The sequence below is a fragment of the Ranitomeya variabilis genome, chromosome 1 (assembly GCF_051348905.1).
Source record: "Ranitomeya variabilis isolate aRanVar5 chromosome 1, aRanVar5.hap1, whole genome shotgun sequence".
NCBI lineage: Eukaryota > Metazoa > Chordata > Amphibia > Anura > Dendrobatidae > Ranitomeya > Ranitomeya variabilis.
Window position 1 is genome coordinate 146,992,346 of NC_135232.1, and position 14,997 is coordinate 147,007,342.

Here is a 14,997-nt window from a genome sequence, read left to right on the forward strand (position 1 = left end):
GGTTGGACCTGGTTAAGAATGCCATGTACATCATGAGTGGTCTGAACTAGAAGTGGGTGATCAAGAACAATCTCAGAAGCTTTATCTAATAACAGTGAAATTGCGGCTACTACTCTTACACAAGAAGGTGCGGCTCTAGCTACAGGGTCCAGATGAGCTGATATGTATGCCACCGGTCTCTGTTTGTTTCCATGTTTTTGTGTGAGCACCCCTGTAGCATGTGAGGATATCTCAGCTGCCATCAATTGAAAAGGTTTAGTGTAGTCTGGGAGTCCCAAAGCCGGAGCTGATACCAGTGCTGTTTTCAAAGAGGAAAATGACTGTTTAGCCTCTTCACTGAGTGAATATGGTGTGTTGGCAATACAGTCATATAAAGGCTGCATGAGTTGACTTGCATGTATGATCCACTCTCTACAGTGTGAAACAATACCTAGGAAAGCACGCAGCTGTTTGTGATTCCTGGGTTCAAGCATGTTACGTATGGCTTCCGTACGTTGAGGTGTGAGGTGTCTGATGCCCTGTGATATGCAGTGACCTAAAAACACGACTGTTTGTTGACAAGCCTGGAGTTTCTGTCTATTTACTTTACAGCCTTCTTGCGCTAGGAAAATTAAGAAATTAACAGTTGAGGTAACTGCCGTCTGCTCATCAGGGCAACAAATAAGTAAATCATCTACATACTGTAGAATGACTACTCCTGGTTCTGGGATGACATTTTTTAGCACGGTCTGCATTGCTTCAGAGTACAAAGTTGGTGAGTGTACCATACCTTGTGGCAATCTTGTCCATGCTAATTGTTTACCCTTGAATGTAAAGGCAAACAAATGCCAACAGTTCTTATGTAGTGGCACAGAAAAAAATGCGTTTGATAAGTCAATTACCGTAAAATATGCAGCAGTGCTGGGAATTTGAGACAGTAAGGTATGAGGATTCGGTACCACAGGGGTGACCGGTGCCAAAACCTTATTGATTTCCCGTAAGTCGTGCACCATGCGATATTTCACCATAGTTTTCTACTAAAAGCTTCTGCCCTAGTAACTCCAAACTTACTAAAAATCTTTCTCAGCCCCTTAGTGGCATCTTCACCACTTCTCTCCTTTATGATAGTATAGATATCTAATTCTTCTGGTTCCGACTTTGTTTGCTTATTCCCCATTTTCTTATCCTGAGCTTTCTTGCCCTAGGTGGCGTTTGGGTATGAGAATACCTCGTTACCTTCTTCCTAAGGAGCTAGGATGTCTTTTCTTGCCCTAGGTGGCGTTTGGGTATGAGAATACCTCGTTACCTTCTTCCTAAGGAGCTAGGATGTTTAAACTGTGTTGATGTAAGAAAATCTTGATTCCTACACCTATAGCAAACAACACAAATGCAACCAGACAGAAAAAGAAAAAGAACATACAACGTATCTTGTCCCAGGCTAATTTATCTGTCCTGGGCTCATACTATCATACACAACGTATTCTTGTCCCAGGCTAATTTATCTGTCCTGGGCTCATACTATCATACACTTATCCGTCACCAGGTTTTTGTCAAAGACAGGGTCAGAGATTGAACCATAGGCGCGGAGGTCTCCCCGAAAGGACGCAACCACGTTGCCCAGTGGGACAGTCACTTCTTCTGTTTCAACACCCTGGGCGGCTTATAGGGCTATTCCCAACTTCCACACACCTTTTATTCACATTCACTCTCATTCAATGCCGTACTCCGTGAGGTGGTCAATTCCTAAATAGTTCAAGAACCCGAGCTATAGGTATCCTCCTCTACTAGAACTACCCGCTAAAGAACACGACACAGAAAATCTTACGGACAGTGCAGGGCAGATATAAGAGATCTAACAGTGTCTCTTACCTGGCCAGGTTTTTGTTCATCTGCCGTCCATTATCCCAGATTCTCTTTTCGTTCGTATTCTGCCGGTGTTCTTGAAGGAATACACAGACCTCGGGTCCCTGTTCAGGCGCCAGGAAATGTCAGGATCTCACTCAGTCGGAGCAGCCTTTGGAAGTGGGGAATCACCAGAAATAATACACAAGACACGTCTTGTATAGTGTATCACTGGGAAGTCTCTGAAGCACGCCTGCCTTCAAGGTGCTATCCCTTCTTTATATAGTTGTATCGGTAGGTTCAGTGGTTATACAAGTTTTGCATGTTTAAACAAAGAGACAAAACAGGAAAGAAAGAAAAAACAGTTTCGTGGGCGGCAGTTTCACAACAAACAGTACAAAGGCAATTCCACAGACAAGAAAAACAGGATTTCATACTATAGCTAAAATGTCCTTGAATGGACAGGTCAATATTTATCACAAATTCTTTTTAAAATGGTTCATTGAGGTAACCATTTTTGTTCTGCTCTTCACAATCCCCCCTTTGACATATTCCATTCAAAACCTTGTCATATAGACGATCATTTTAGTCATTCTTTTTGTGATATTACAACAAAAAAAAAAAAAAACTTTATATTCTCGCATCCATTACACAAAATTTATTTGTGCATACCGAGATACCCTTGAGTACAACCTTGAATAATACATATATAATTACAATAACTATAACTGTATGTATTAGGCTTTGCATAATCCCGGTAACCCACCCACCGATCCCTCTGAACCAATTGGCCGGGTTAAGAAAAGGAAAAGGTATCTGACCACCAGCTATCCTTATTTTGGTCATTGTCTTTGTCATACTGATCCCTGAGTCGTTGTACGTCTTCTAATTTAAATCTCATACTCATAGTACTATTCGGGTCTATATAATGACAGCAGGTGGGTCCGATGATTTGACACATACCCCCTTGTGAGGCAGTTAGGTAATCCAATACCAGGGTATGTTGGTTAGTGACTATTATAAGCTGATTCTGTACAGCTATACTAGTATTTAATATGTCCAATATATCCCAGATCTGGTCATCTAGATAATCCGTGGCTCTAACTAATTTATCCCACATCTGTGTTAACATAGGATAAATAAAAATGGTACTAGCAATTTTGTTGGGAATTCCCATTTGTACTATATGCGGCCTCCCCGAGGGACGTGGTGAGTTATCTGCAGCTCTTTTATACAATGTGTGCTTGGGCACGGCTTGCATATTCACTTGTTTATTTGAAATTATGAAAGTAGCCGGGGTTAGGCGTCCTAATGTACAAGTACCCTTTATACCTACGGGAAGCCATTTATATGCTCCTCCGCATATCCAAAATGTACCCTCAGGCAGATCCCACAAAGCTGAGTGCTGCAATACCAATCTGTGAGCCAAATCCACAAAACTAGATACATTCTGAAGCATACACCAAGAGGGTTTTTGTCCCAAGGGGCTACAGTACCCGGCTGCGGGATTCCCACATACATGCATTCCGTTGACATACTCATTGGATTCATTACAAACCAGGTTCCCCGGCTTACTTGTACAACTGTTTGCATCACCTTGGGGGAACAACTCGGAATGTTCCCATTTTCTATTATGTATGTATCTTTCCAATACTGTAGGTTTGAAAGCATCAGAGGAAGGGGTGGTTGTACTGAAACTGAGCTGTAGATTTTCAGTGGGGACCTGTCCTAAATCAGTTAATCCAGTCTTATTCCTAGGTACCCATTTTCCTCCCTTGAATGCTAAATATTGTAAGTTGCCTATTTTTCCTGTAAGATTGCCCTGCCACCAAGGAAATTCTACCCATCCCACAACTGGTATGGCGATTGTAGTATTCCATAGTCTAGTATTGCCAGGTTGGTTGTTGGCCAGGTTGTCTGAACAATTAGGCCAAGCGAATATTTCTTCAGCTGACACGGGAACTGCTAGAAAAGGTATACTTGTGGCTGATACTGGTGAATGGGTACAGATCCAACAATCTGCCAGGGGTTGCGTATTATTTAACAAGTCATGCACTAATTTTCTATGATGTTGTACGAATCTATTGTTCAAAGGGGCTAGAGAATTCAGTCTTTCCCATGCCTCCGTTGAGGTTAACATTATTAACATCAATATCATGAGTCTTATACTGCTTTTTTGCAATGGCTTGCATGTATCCATGATGCCTTTCCTTCAAGCTTGACTGCTGTCGGAGTTGTTAACAGGACTTGGAAAGGTCCGTCAAACCTCGGTTCCAGAGTCTTTCTGGTGTGTCTTTTCACGTAGACTTGATCACCAGGTTCCAACTTGTGGCCTCCTTCGAGATTTTCTGGATCTGGAAGGGAAGCAAAAACTTGCGAATGCACTTTAGTTAAACGTTTTTGTAATTCTTGTACATAAGCAGTTAAAGTCTCAGTATTCAACATCAGTTGTTGTGGAAAATAACAACCCAAATTTGCTGCTCTACCAAAAAGAATCTCATGTGGTGACAGCTTAGCCTTCCCCCTTGGGGCGTTTCGGATGGAATACAGGGCAAGTGGTAGACACTCGGTCCAAGGCTTTCCTGTTTCTGCCATGGCCTTCTGGATTTTTAATTTTATTGTTCCATTTAATCTTTCCACTTTACCTGAACTCTGTGGGTGATACGGAGTGTGAAACTGGTTTTCTACTCCCAACATTTTCATAACATTCTGGAATATTTCCCCAGTAAAATGGGTACCCCTATCTGACTCGATCACCTCAGGCATGCCGTAACGGGGTATCAGTTCATGTGCTATTATAATGGCAGTAGTTTTTGCTGAGGCTTTACGAACTGGATAAGCCTCTGGCCACCCTGAGAACATGTCCACACACACAAGCACATATTCGTATCCATTGTACCTAGGAAGTTGGATGTAGTCGATCTGGAGTCTTTGAAAGGGATACAGTGGTCTTACATGATGCTTGGTTGGGGTTTTAATGGTCTGACCTGGATTGTGTGCCAGGCATATAGCGCATGCAGCACACATGTTCCGAGCAAAATTACCAAAGCCTGGAACCAACCACCTTTCTTTTACCTTGAGCGTCATACCATTTGCCGACACGTGCGTGGGTAGGTGGAGGTCACTTGCCACTGCGGGGTACCAGGCTCTGGGTAAACACAACAAAGTTCCTTTTTTCCATAATCCTTGCTGATCTTCTGCCCCTTTTTTCTGCCACTGCCCTCGTTCTTCGTCGTCTACCTGTTTCTGAGCTTCCTTCAATCTCTCCTCATCATCTTCAGAGCTATCTAGTGTGTGGGCATGATGTAAGGGTTTACGTGCTGCCTGTTTTGCTGCCTTGTCGGCTTTATCGTTACCCCTGGCTTCCTCGGTGTCGAGTCTCACATGTGCAGCTACCTTTATCACCGCTATTTCTTTAGTTTCTTGTGCTGCCTCCAGAATCTGTCTAATGAGGGAGGCATGTTTAACAGGTTGGCCTGAAGCAGTCATATAACCTCTGGCTCTCCATATTACGCCAAAATCGAAAATAATGCCATGTGCATATCTAGAATCAGTGTATATGTTTGCTGTCTGATCTTTGGCTATTTTTAGAGCTTCAACCAATGCCGTAAGTTCTGCTTCTTGTGCAGACTGATTAGCAGGGAGAGGTTCTGCTTTCAGCACTTCATGCTGAGTTACTACCGCATAACCTGTATGAAATTGTCCATTCATATCTGCATATCTACTGCCATCTATGAAAAGTTCAAATGTAGCATTACAGAGTGGCTTGTCACGTACATTACATAAGCCCTGAGTCTCTTGTTCCATTAATTGTACACAATCATGCATTGACTTTGATGGGTCAAAGGAGTTGGAGAGTGCAGTTTCCTCAGGTATGGTACCCCCCTCAGACTCTAAAGGGAGCAAAGACGCGAGATTAAGAGTCTGAATCCTGGCAAAGGAAATGTTGGGCGGCAGTAGTAGGGAACATTGGAGACGGAGGTGTCTGGCCATTGAAATATGTTTAGGTTGGACCTGGTTAAGAATGCCATGTACATCATGAGTGGTCTGAACTAGAAGTGGGTGATCAAGAACAATCTCAGAAGCTTTATCTAATAACAGTGAAATTGCGGCTACTACTCTTACACAAGAAGGTGCGGCTCTAGCTACAGGGTCCAGATGAGCTGATATGTATGCCACCGGTCTCTGTTTGTTTCCATGTTTTTGTGTGAGCACCCCTGTAGCATGTGAGGATATCTCAGCTGCCATCAATTGAAAAGGTTTAGTGTAGTCTGGGAGTCCCAAAGCCGGAGCTGATACCAGTGCTGTTTTCAAAGAGGAAAATGACTGTTTAGCCTCTTCACTGAGTGAATATGGTGTGTTGGCAATACAGTCATATAAAGGCTGCATGAGTTGACTTGCATGTATGATCCACTGTCTACAGTGTGAAACAATACCTAGGAAAGCACGCAGCTGTTTGTGATTCCTGGGTTCAAGCATGTTACGTATGGCTTCCGTACGTTGAGGTGTGAGGTGTCTGATGCCCTGTGATATGCAGTGACCTAAAAACACGACTGTTTGTTGACAAGCCTGGAGTTTCTGTCTATTTACTTTACAGCCTTCTTGCGCTAGGAAAATTAAGAAATTAACAGTTGAGGTAACTGCCGTCTGCTCATCAGGGCAACAAATAAGTAAATCATCTACATACTGTAGAATGACTACTCCTGGTTCTGGGATGACATTTTTTAGCACGGTCTGCATTGCTTCAGAGTACAAAGTTGGTGAGTGTACCATACCTTGTGGCAATCTTGTCCATGCTAATTGTTTACCCTTGAATGTAAAGGCAAACAAATGCCAACAGTTCTTATGTAGTGGCACAGAAAAAAATGCGTTTGATAAGTCAATTACCGTAAAATATGCAGCAGTGCTGGGAATTTGAGACAGTAAGGTATGAGGATTCGGTACCACAGGGGTGACCGGTGCCAAAACCTTATTGATTTCCCGTAAGTCGTGCACCATGCGATATTTCACCATAGTTTTCTACTAAAAGCTTCTGCCCTAGTAACTCCAAACTTACTAAAAATCTTTCTCAGCCCCTTAGTGGCATCTTCACCACTTCTCTCCTTTATGATAGTATAGATATCTAATTCTTCTGGTTCCGACTTTGTTTGCTTATTCCCCATTTTCTTATCCTGAGCTTTCTTGCCCTAGGTGGCGTTTGGGTATGAGAATACCTCGTTACCTTCTTCCTAAGGAGCTAGGATGTCTTTTCTTGCCCTAGGTGGCGTTTGGGTATGAGAATACCTCGTTACCTTCTTCCTAAGGAGCTAGGATGTTTAAACTGTGTTGATGTAAGAAAATCTTGATTCCTACACCTATAGCAAACAACACAAATGCAACCAGACAGAAAAAGAAAAAGAACATACAACGTATCTTGTCCCAGGCTAATTTATCTGTCCTGGGCTCATACTATCATACACAACGTATTCTTGTCCCAGGCTAATTTATCTGTCCTGGGCTCATACTATCATACACTTATCCGTCACCAGGTTTTTGTCAAAGACAGGGTCAGAGATTGAACCATAGGCGCGGAGGTCTCCCCGAAAGGACGCAACCACGTTGCCCAGTGGGACAGTCACTTCTTCTGTTTCAACACCCTGGGCGGCTTATAGGGCTATTCCCAACTTCCACACACCTTTTATTCACATTCACTCTCATTCAATGCCGTACTCCGTGAGGTGGTCAATTCCTAAATAGTTCAAGAACCCGAGCTATAGGTATCCTCCTCTACTAGAACTACCCGCTAAAGAACACGACACAGAAAATCTTACGGACAGTGCAGGGCAGATATAAGAGATCTAACAGTGTCTCTTACCTGGCCAGGTTTTTGTTCATCTGCCGTCCATTATCCCAGATTCTCTTTTCGTTCGTATTCTGCCGGTGTTCTTGAAGGAATACACAGACCTCGGGTCCCTGTTCAGGCGCCAGGAAATGTCAGGATCTCACTCAGTCGGAGCAGCCTTTGGAAGTGGGGAATCACCAGAAATAATACACAAGACACGTCTTGTATAGTGTATCACTGGGAAGTCTCTGAAGCACGCCTGCCTTCAAGGTGCTATCCCTTCTTTATATAGTTGTATCGGTAGGTTCAGTGGTTATACAAGTTTTGCATGTTTAAACAAAGAGACAAAACAGGAAAGAAAGAAAAAACAGTTTCGTGGGCGGCAGTTTCACAACAAACAGTACAAAGGCAATTCCACAGACAAGAAAAACAGGATTTCATACTATAGCTAAAATGTCCTTGAATGGACAGGTCAATATTTATCACAAATTCTTTTTAAAATGGTTCATTGAGGTAACCATTTTTGTTCTGCTCTTCACAATCCCCCGTTTGACATATTCCATTCAAAACCTTGTCATATAGACGATCATTTTAGTCATTCTTTTTGTGATATTACAACAAAAAAAAAAAAAACTTTATATTCTCGCATCCATTACACAAAATTTATTTGTGCATACCGAGATACCCTTGAGTACAACCTTGAATAATACATATATAATTACAATAACTATAACTGTATGTATTAGGCTTTGCATAATCCCGGTAACCCACCCACCGATCCCTCTGAACCAATTGGCCGGGTTAAGAAAAGGAAAAGGTATCTGACCACCAGCTATCCTTATTTTGGTCATTGTCTTTGTCATACTGATCCCTGAGTCGTTGTACGTCTTCTAATTTAAATCTCATACTCATAGTACTATTCGGGTCTATATAATGACAGCAGGTGGGTCCGATGATTTGACACATACCCCCTTGTGAGGCAGTTAGGTAATCCAATACCAGGGTATGTTGGTTAGTGACTATTATAAGCTGATTCTGTACAGCTATACTAGTATTTAATATGTCCAATATATCCCAGATCTGGTCATCTAGATAATCCGTGGCTCTAACTAATTTATCCCACATCTGTGTTAACATAGGATAAATAAAAATGGTACTAGCAATTTTGTTGGGAATTCCCATTTGTACTATATGCGGCCTCCCCGAGGGACGTGGTGAGTTATCTGCAGCTCTTTTATACAATGTGTGCTTGGGCACGGCTTGCATATTCACTTGTTTATTTGAAATTATGAAAGTAGCCGGGGTTAGGCGTCCTAATGTACAAGTACCCTTTATACCTACGGGAAGCCATTTATATGCTCCTCCGCATATCCAAAATGTACCCTCAGGCAGATCCCACAAAGCTGAGTGCTGCAATACCAATCTGTGAGCCAAATCCACAAAACTAGATACATTCTGAAGCATACACCAAGAGGGTTTTTGTCCCAAGGGGCTACAGTACCCGGCTGCGGGATTCCCACATACATGCATTCCGTTGACATACTCATTGGATTCATTACAAACCAGGTTCCCCGGCTTACTTGTACAACTGTTTGCATCACCTTGGGGGAACAACTCGGAATGTTCCCATTTTCTATTATGTATGTATCTTTCCAATACTGTAGGTTTGAAAGCATCAGAGGAAGGGGTGGTTGTACTGAAACTGAGCTGTAGATTTTCAGTGGGGACCTGTCCTAAATCAGTTAATCCAGTCTTATTCCTAGGTACCCATTTTCCTCCCTTGAATGCTAAATATTGTAAGTTGCCTATTTTTCCTGTAAGATTGCCCTGCCACCAAGGAAATTCTACCCATCCCACAACTGGTATGGCGATTGTAGTATTCCATAGTCTAGTATTGCCAGGTTGGTTGTTGGCCAGGTTGTCTGAACAATTAGGCCAAGCGAATATTTCTTCAGCTGACACGGGAACTGCTAGAAAAGGTATACTTGTGGCTGATACTGGTGAATGGGTACAGATCCAACAATCTGCCAGGGGTTGCGTATTATTTAACAAGTCATGCACTAATTTTCTATGATGTTGTACGAATCTATTGTTCAAAGGGGCTAGAGAATTCAGTCTTTCCCATGCCTCCGTTGAGGTTAACATTATTAACATCAATATCATGAGTCTTATACTGCTTTTTTGCAATGGCTTGCATGTATCCATGATGCCTTTCCTTCAAGCTTGACTGCTGTCGGAGTTGTTAACAGGACTTGGAAAGGTCCGTCAAACCTCGGTTCCAGAGTCTTTCTGGTGTGTCTTTTCACGTAGACTTGATCACCAGGTTCCAACTTGTGGCCTCCTTCGAGATTTTCTGGATCTGGAAGGGAAGCAAAAACTTGCGAATGCACTTTAGTTAAACGTTTTTGTAATTCTTGTACATAAGCAGTTAAAGTCTCAGTATTCAACATCAGTTGTTGTGGAAAATAACAACCCAAATTTGCTGCTCTACCAAAAAGAATCTCATGTGGTGACAGCTTAGCCTTCCCCCTTGGGGCGTTTCGGATGGAATACAGGGCAAGTGGTAGACACTCGGTCCAAGGCTTTCCTGTTTCTGCCATGGCCTTCTGGATTTTTAATTTTATTGTTCCATTTAATCTTTCCACTTTACCTGAACTCTGTGGGTGATACGGAGTGTGAAACTGGTTTTCTACTCCCAACATTTTCATAACATTCTGGAATATTTCCCCAGTAAAATGGGTACCCCTATCTGACTCGATCACCTCAGGCATGCCGTAACGGGGTATCAGTTCATGTGCTATTATAATGGCAGTAGTTTTTGCTGAGGCTTTACGAACTGGATAAGCCTCTGGCCACCCTGAGAACATGTCCACACACACAAGCACATATTCGTATCCATTGTACCTAGGAAGTTGGATGTAGTCGATCTGGAGTCTTTGAAAGGGATACAGTGGTCTTACATGATGCTTGGTTGGGGTTTTAATGGTCTGACCTGGATTGTGTGCCAGGCATATAGCGCATGCAGCACACATGTTCCGAGCAAAATTACCAAAGCCTGGAACCAACCACCTTTCTTTTACCTTGAGCGTCATACCATTTGCCGACACGTGCGTGGGTAGGTGGAGGTCACTTGCCACTGCGGGGTACCAGGCTCTGGGTAAACACAACAAAGTTCCTTTTTTCCATAATCCTTGCTGATCTTCTGCCCCTTTTTTCTGCCACTGCCCTCGTTCTTCGTCGTCTACCTGTTTCTGAGCTTCCTTCAATCTCTCCTCATCATCTTCAGAGCTATCTAGTGTGTGGGCATGATGTAAGGGTTTACGTGCTGCCTGTTTTGCTGCCTTGTCGGCTTTATCGTTACCCCTGGCTTCCTCGGTGTCGAGTCTCACATGTGCAGCTACCTTTATCACCGCTATTTCTTTAGTTTCTTGTGCTGCCTCCAGAATCTGTCTAATGAGGGAGGCATGTTTAACAGGTTGGCCTGAAGCAGTCATATAACCTCTGGCTCTCCATATTACGCCAAAATCGAAAATAATGCCATGTGCATATCTAGAATCAGTGTATATGTTTGCTGTCTGATCTTTGGCTATTTTTAGAGCTTCAACCAATGCCGTAAGTTCTGCTTCTTGTGCAGACTGATTAGCAGGGAGAGGTTCTGCTTTCAGCACTTCATGCTGAGTTACTACCGCATAACCTGTATGAAATTGTCCATTCATATCTGCATATCTACTGCCATCTATGAAAAGTTCAAATGTAGCATTACAGAGTGGCTTGTCACGTACATTACATAAGCCCTGAGTCTCTTGTTCCATTAATTGTACACAATCATGCATTGACTTTGATGGGTCAAAGGAGTTGGAGAGTGCAGTTTCCTCAGGTATGGTACCCCCCTCAGACTCTAAAGGGAGCAAAGACGCGAGATTAAGAGTCTGAATCCTGGCAAAGGAAATGTTGGGCGGCAGTAGTAGGGAACATTGGAGACGGAGGTGTCTGGCCATTGAAATATGTTTAGGTTGGACCTGGTTAAGAATGCCATGTACATCATGAGTGGTCTGAACTAGAAGTGGGTGATCAAGAACAATCTCAGAAGCTTTATCTAATAACAGTGAAATTGTGGCTACTACTCTTACACAAGAAGGTGCGGCTCTAGCTACAGGGTCCAGATGAGCTGATATGTATGCCACCGGTCTCTGTTTGTTTCCATGTTTTTGTGTGAGCACCCCTGTAGCATGTGAGGATATCTCAGCTGCCATCAATTGAAAAGGTTTAGTGTAGTCTGGGAGTCCCAAAGCCGGAGCTGATACCAGTGCTGTTTTCAAAGAGGAAAATGACTGTTTAGCCTCTTCACTGAGTGAATATGGTGTGTTGGCAATACAGTCATATAAAGGCTGCATGAGTTGACTTGCATGTATGATCCACTCTCTACAGTGTGAAACAATACCTAGGAAAGCACGCAGCTGTTTGTGATTCCTGGGTTCAAGCATGTTACGTATGGCTTCCGTACGTTGAGGTGTGAGGTGTCTGATGCCCTGTGATATGCAGTGACCTAAAAACACGACTGTTTGTTGACAAGCCTGGAGTTTCTGTCTATTTACTTTACAGCCTTCTTGCGCTAGGAAAATTAAGAAATTAACAGTTGAGGTAACTGCCGTCTGCTCATCAGGGCAACAAATAAGTAAATCATCTACATACTGTAGAATGACTACTCCTGGTTCTGGGATGACATTTTTTAGCACGGTCTGCATTGCTTCAGAGTACAAAGTTGGTGAGTGTACCATACCTTGTGGCAATCTTGTCCATGCTAATTGTTTACCCTTGAATGTAAAGGCAAACAAATGCCAACAGTTCTTATGTAGTGGCACAGAAAAAAATGCGTTTGATAAGTCAATTACCGTAAAATATGCAGCAGTGCTGGGAATTTGAGACAGTAAGGTATGAGGATTCGGTACCACAGGGGTGACCGGTGCCAAAACCTTATTGATTTCCCGTAAGTCGTGCACCATGCGATATTTCACCATAGTTTTCTACTAAAAGCTTCTGCCCTAGTAACTCCAAACTTACTAAAAATCTTTCTCAGCCCCTTAGTGGCATCTTCACCACTTCTCTCCTTTATGATAGTATAGATATCTAATTCTTCTGGTTCCGACTTTGTTTGCTTATTCCCCATTTTCTTATCCTGAGCTTTCTTGCCCTAGGTGGCGTTTGGGTATGAGAATACCTCGTTACCTTCTTCCTAAGGAGCTAGGATGTCTTTTCTTGCCCTAGGTGGCGTTTGGGTATGAGAATACCTCGTTACCTTCTTCCTAAGGAGCTAGGATGTTTAAACTGTGTTGATGTAAGAAAATCTTGATTCCTACACCTATAGCAAACAACACAAATGCAACCAGACAGAAAAAGAAAAAGAACATACAACGTATCTTGTCCCAGGCTAATTTATCTGTCCTGGGCTCATACTATCATACACAACGTATTCTTGTCCCAGGCTAATTTATCTGTCCTGGGCTCATACTATCATACACTTATCCGTCACCAGGTTTTTGTCAAAGACAGGGTCAGAGATTGAACCATAGGCGCGGAGGTCTCCCCGAAAGGACGCAACCACGTTGCCCAGTGGGACAGTCACTTCTTCTGTTTCAACACCCTGGGCGGCTTATAGGGCTATTCCCAACTTCCACACACCTTTTATTCACATTCACTCTCATTCAATGCCGTACTCCGTGAGGTGGTCAATTCCTAAATAGTTCAAGAACCCGAGCTATAGGTATCCTCCTCTACTAGAACTACCCGCTAAAGAACACGACACAGAAAATCTTACGGACAGTGCAGGGCAGATATAAGAGATCTAACAGTGTCTCTTACCTGGCCAGGTTTTTGTTCATCTGCCGTCCATTATCCCAGATTCTCTTTTCGTTCGTATTCTGCCGGTGTTCTTGAAGGAATACACAGACCTCGGGTCCCTGTTCAGGCGCCAGGAAATGTCAGGATCTCACTCAGTCGGAGCAGCCTTTGGAAGTGGGGAATCACCAGAAATAATACACAAGACACGTCTTGTATAGTGTATCACTGGGAAGTCTCTGAAGCACGCCTGCCTTCAAGGTGCTATCCCTTCTTTATATAGTTGTATCGGTAGGTTCAGTGGTTATACAAGTTTTGCATGTTTAAACAAAGAGACAAAACAGGAAAGAAAGAAAAAACAGTTTCGTGGGCGGCAGTTTCACAACAAACAGTACAAAGGCAATTCCACAGACAAGAAAAACAGGATTTCATACTATAGCTAAAATGTCCTTGAATGGACAGGTCAATATTTATCACAAATTCTTTTTAAAATGGTTCATTGAGGTAACCATTTTTGTTCTGCTCTTCACAATCCCCCCTTTGACATATTCCATTCAAAACCTTGTCATATAGACGATCATTTTAGTCATTCTTTTTGTGATATTACAACAAAAAAAAAAAAAAACTTTATATTCTCGCATCCATTACACAAAATTTATTTGTGCATACCGAGATACCCTTGAGTACAACCTTGAATAATACATATATAATTACAATAACTATAACTGTATGTATTAGGCTTTGCATAATCCCGGTAACCCACCCACCGATCCCTCTGAACCAATTGGCCGGGTTAAGAAAAGGAAAAGGTATCTGACCACCAGCTATCCTTATTTTGGTCATTGTCTTTGTCATACTGATCCCTGAGTCGTTGTACGTCTTCTAATTTAAATCTCATACTCATAGTACTATTCGGGTCTATATAATGACAGCAGGTGGGTCCGATGATTTGACACATACCCCCTTGTGAGGCAGTTAGGTAATCCAATACCAGGGTATGTTGGTTAGTGACTATTATAAGCTGATTCTGTACAGCTATACTAGTATTTAATATGTCCAATATATCCCAGATCTGGTCATCTAGATAATCCGTGGCTCTAACTAATTTATCCCACATCTGTGTTAACATAGGATAAATAAAAATGGTACTAGCAATTTTGTTGGGAATTCCCATTTGTACTATATGCGGCCTCCCCGAGGGACGTGGTGAGTTATCTGCAGCTCTTTTATACAATGTGTGCTTGGGCACGGCTTGCATATTCACTTGTTTATTTGAAATTATGAAAGTAACCGGGGTTAGGCGTCCTAATGTACAAGTACCCTTTATACCTACGGGAAGCCATTTATATGCTCCTCCGCATATCCAAAATGTACCCTCAGGCAGATCCCACAAAGCTGAGTGCTGCAATACCAATCTGTGAGCCAAATCCACAAAACTAGATACATTCTGAAGCATACACCAAGAGGGTTTTTGTCCCAAGGGGCTACAGTACCCGGCTGCGGGATTCCCACATACATGC

At 42.6% G+C, this 14,997-nt stretch overlaps 1 long non-coding RNA gene across 1 annotated transcript; it reads right to left on the reverse strand.

Moving 5' to 3' along the window:
• Positions 1-2,630: 2,630 nt before the first annotated feature.
• LOC143807779 (uncharacterized) lies at positions 2,631-14,270 on the reverse strand. Its single transcript, XR_013221797.1, has 3 exons — positions 13,502-14,270; positions 7,676-10,001; positions 2,631-4,175 (listed from the first exon to the last, which is right to left on the reverse strand). It is a non-coding gene; the product is annotated as an uncharacterized LOC143807779 (long non-coding RNA).
• Between the last annotated feature and the right edge of the window lie 727 nt (positions 14,271-14,997).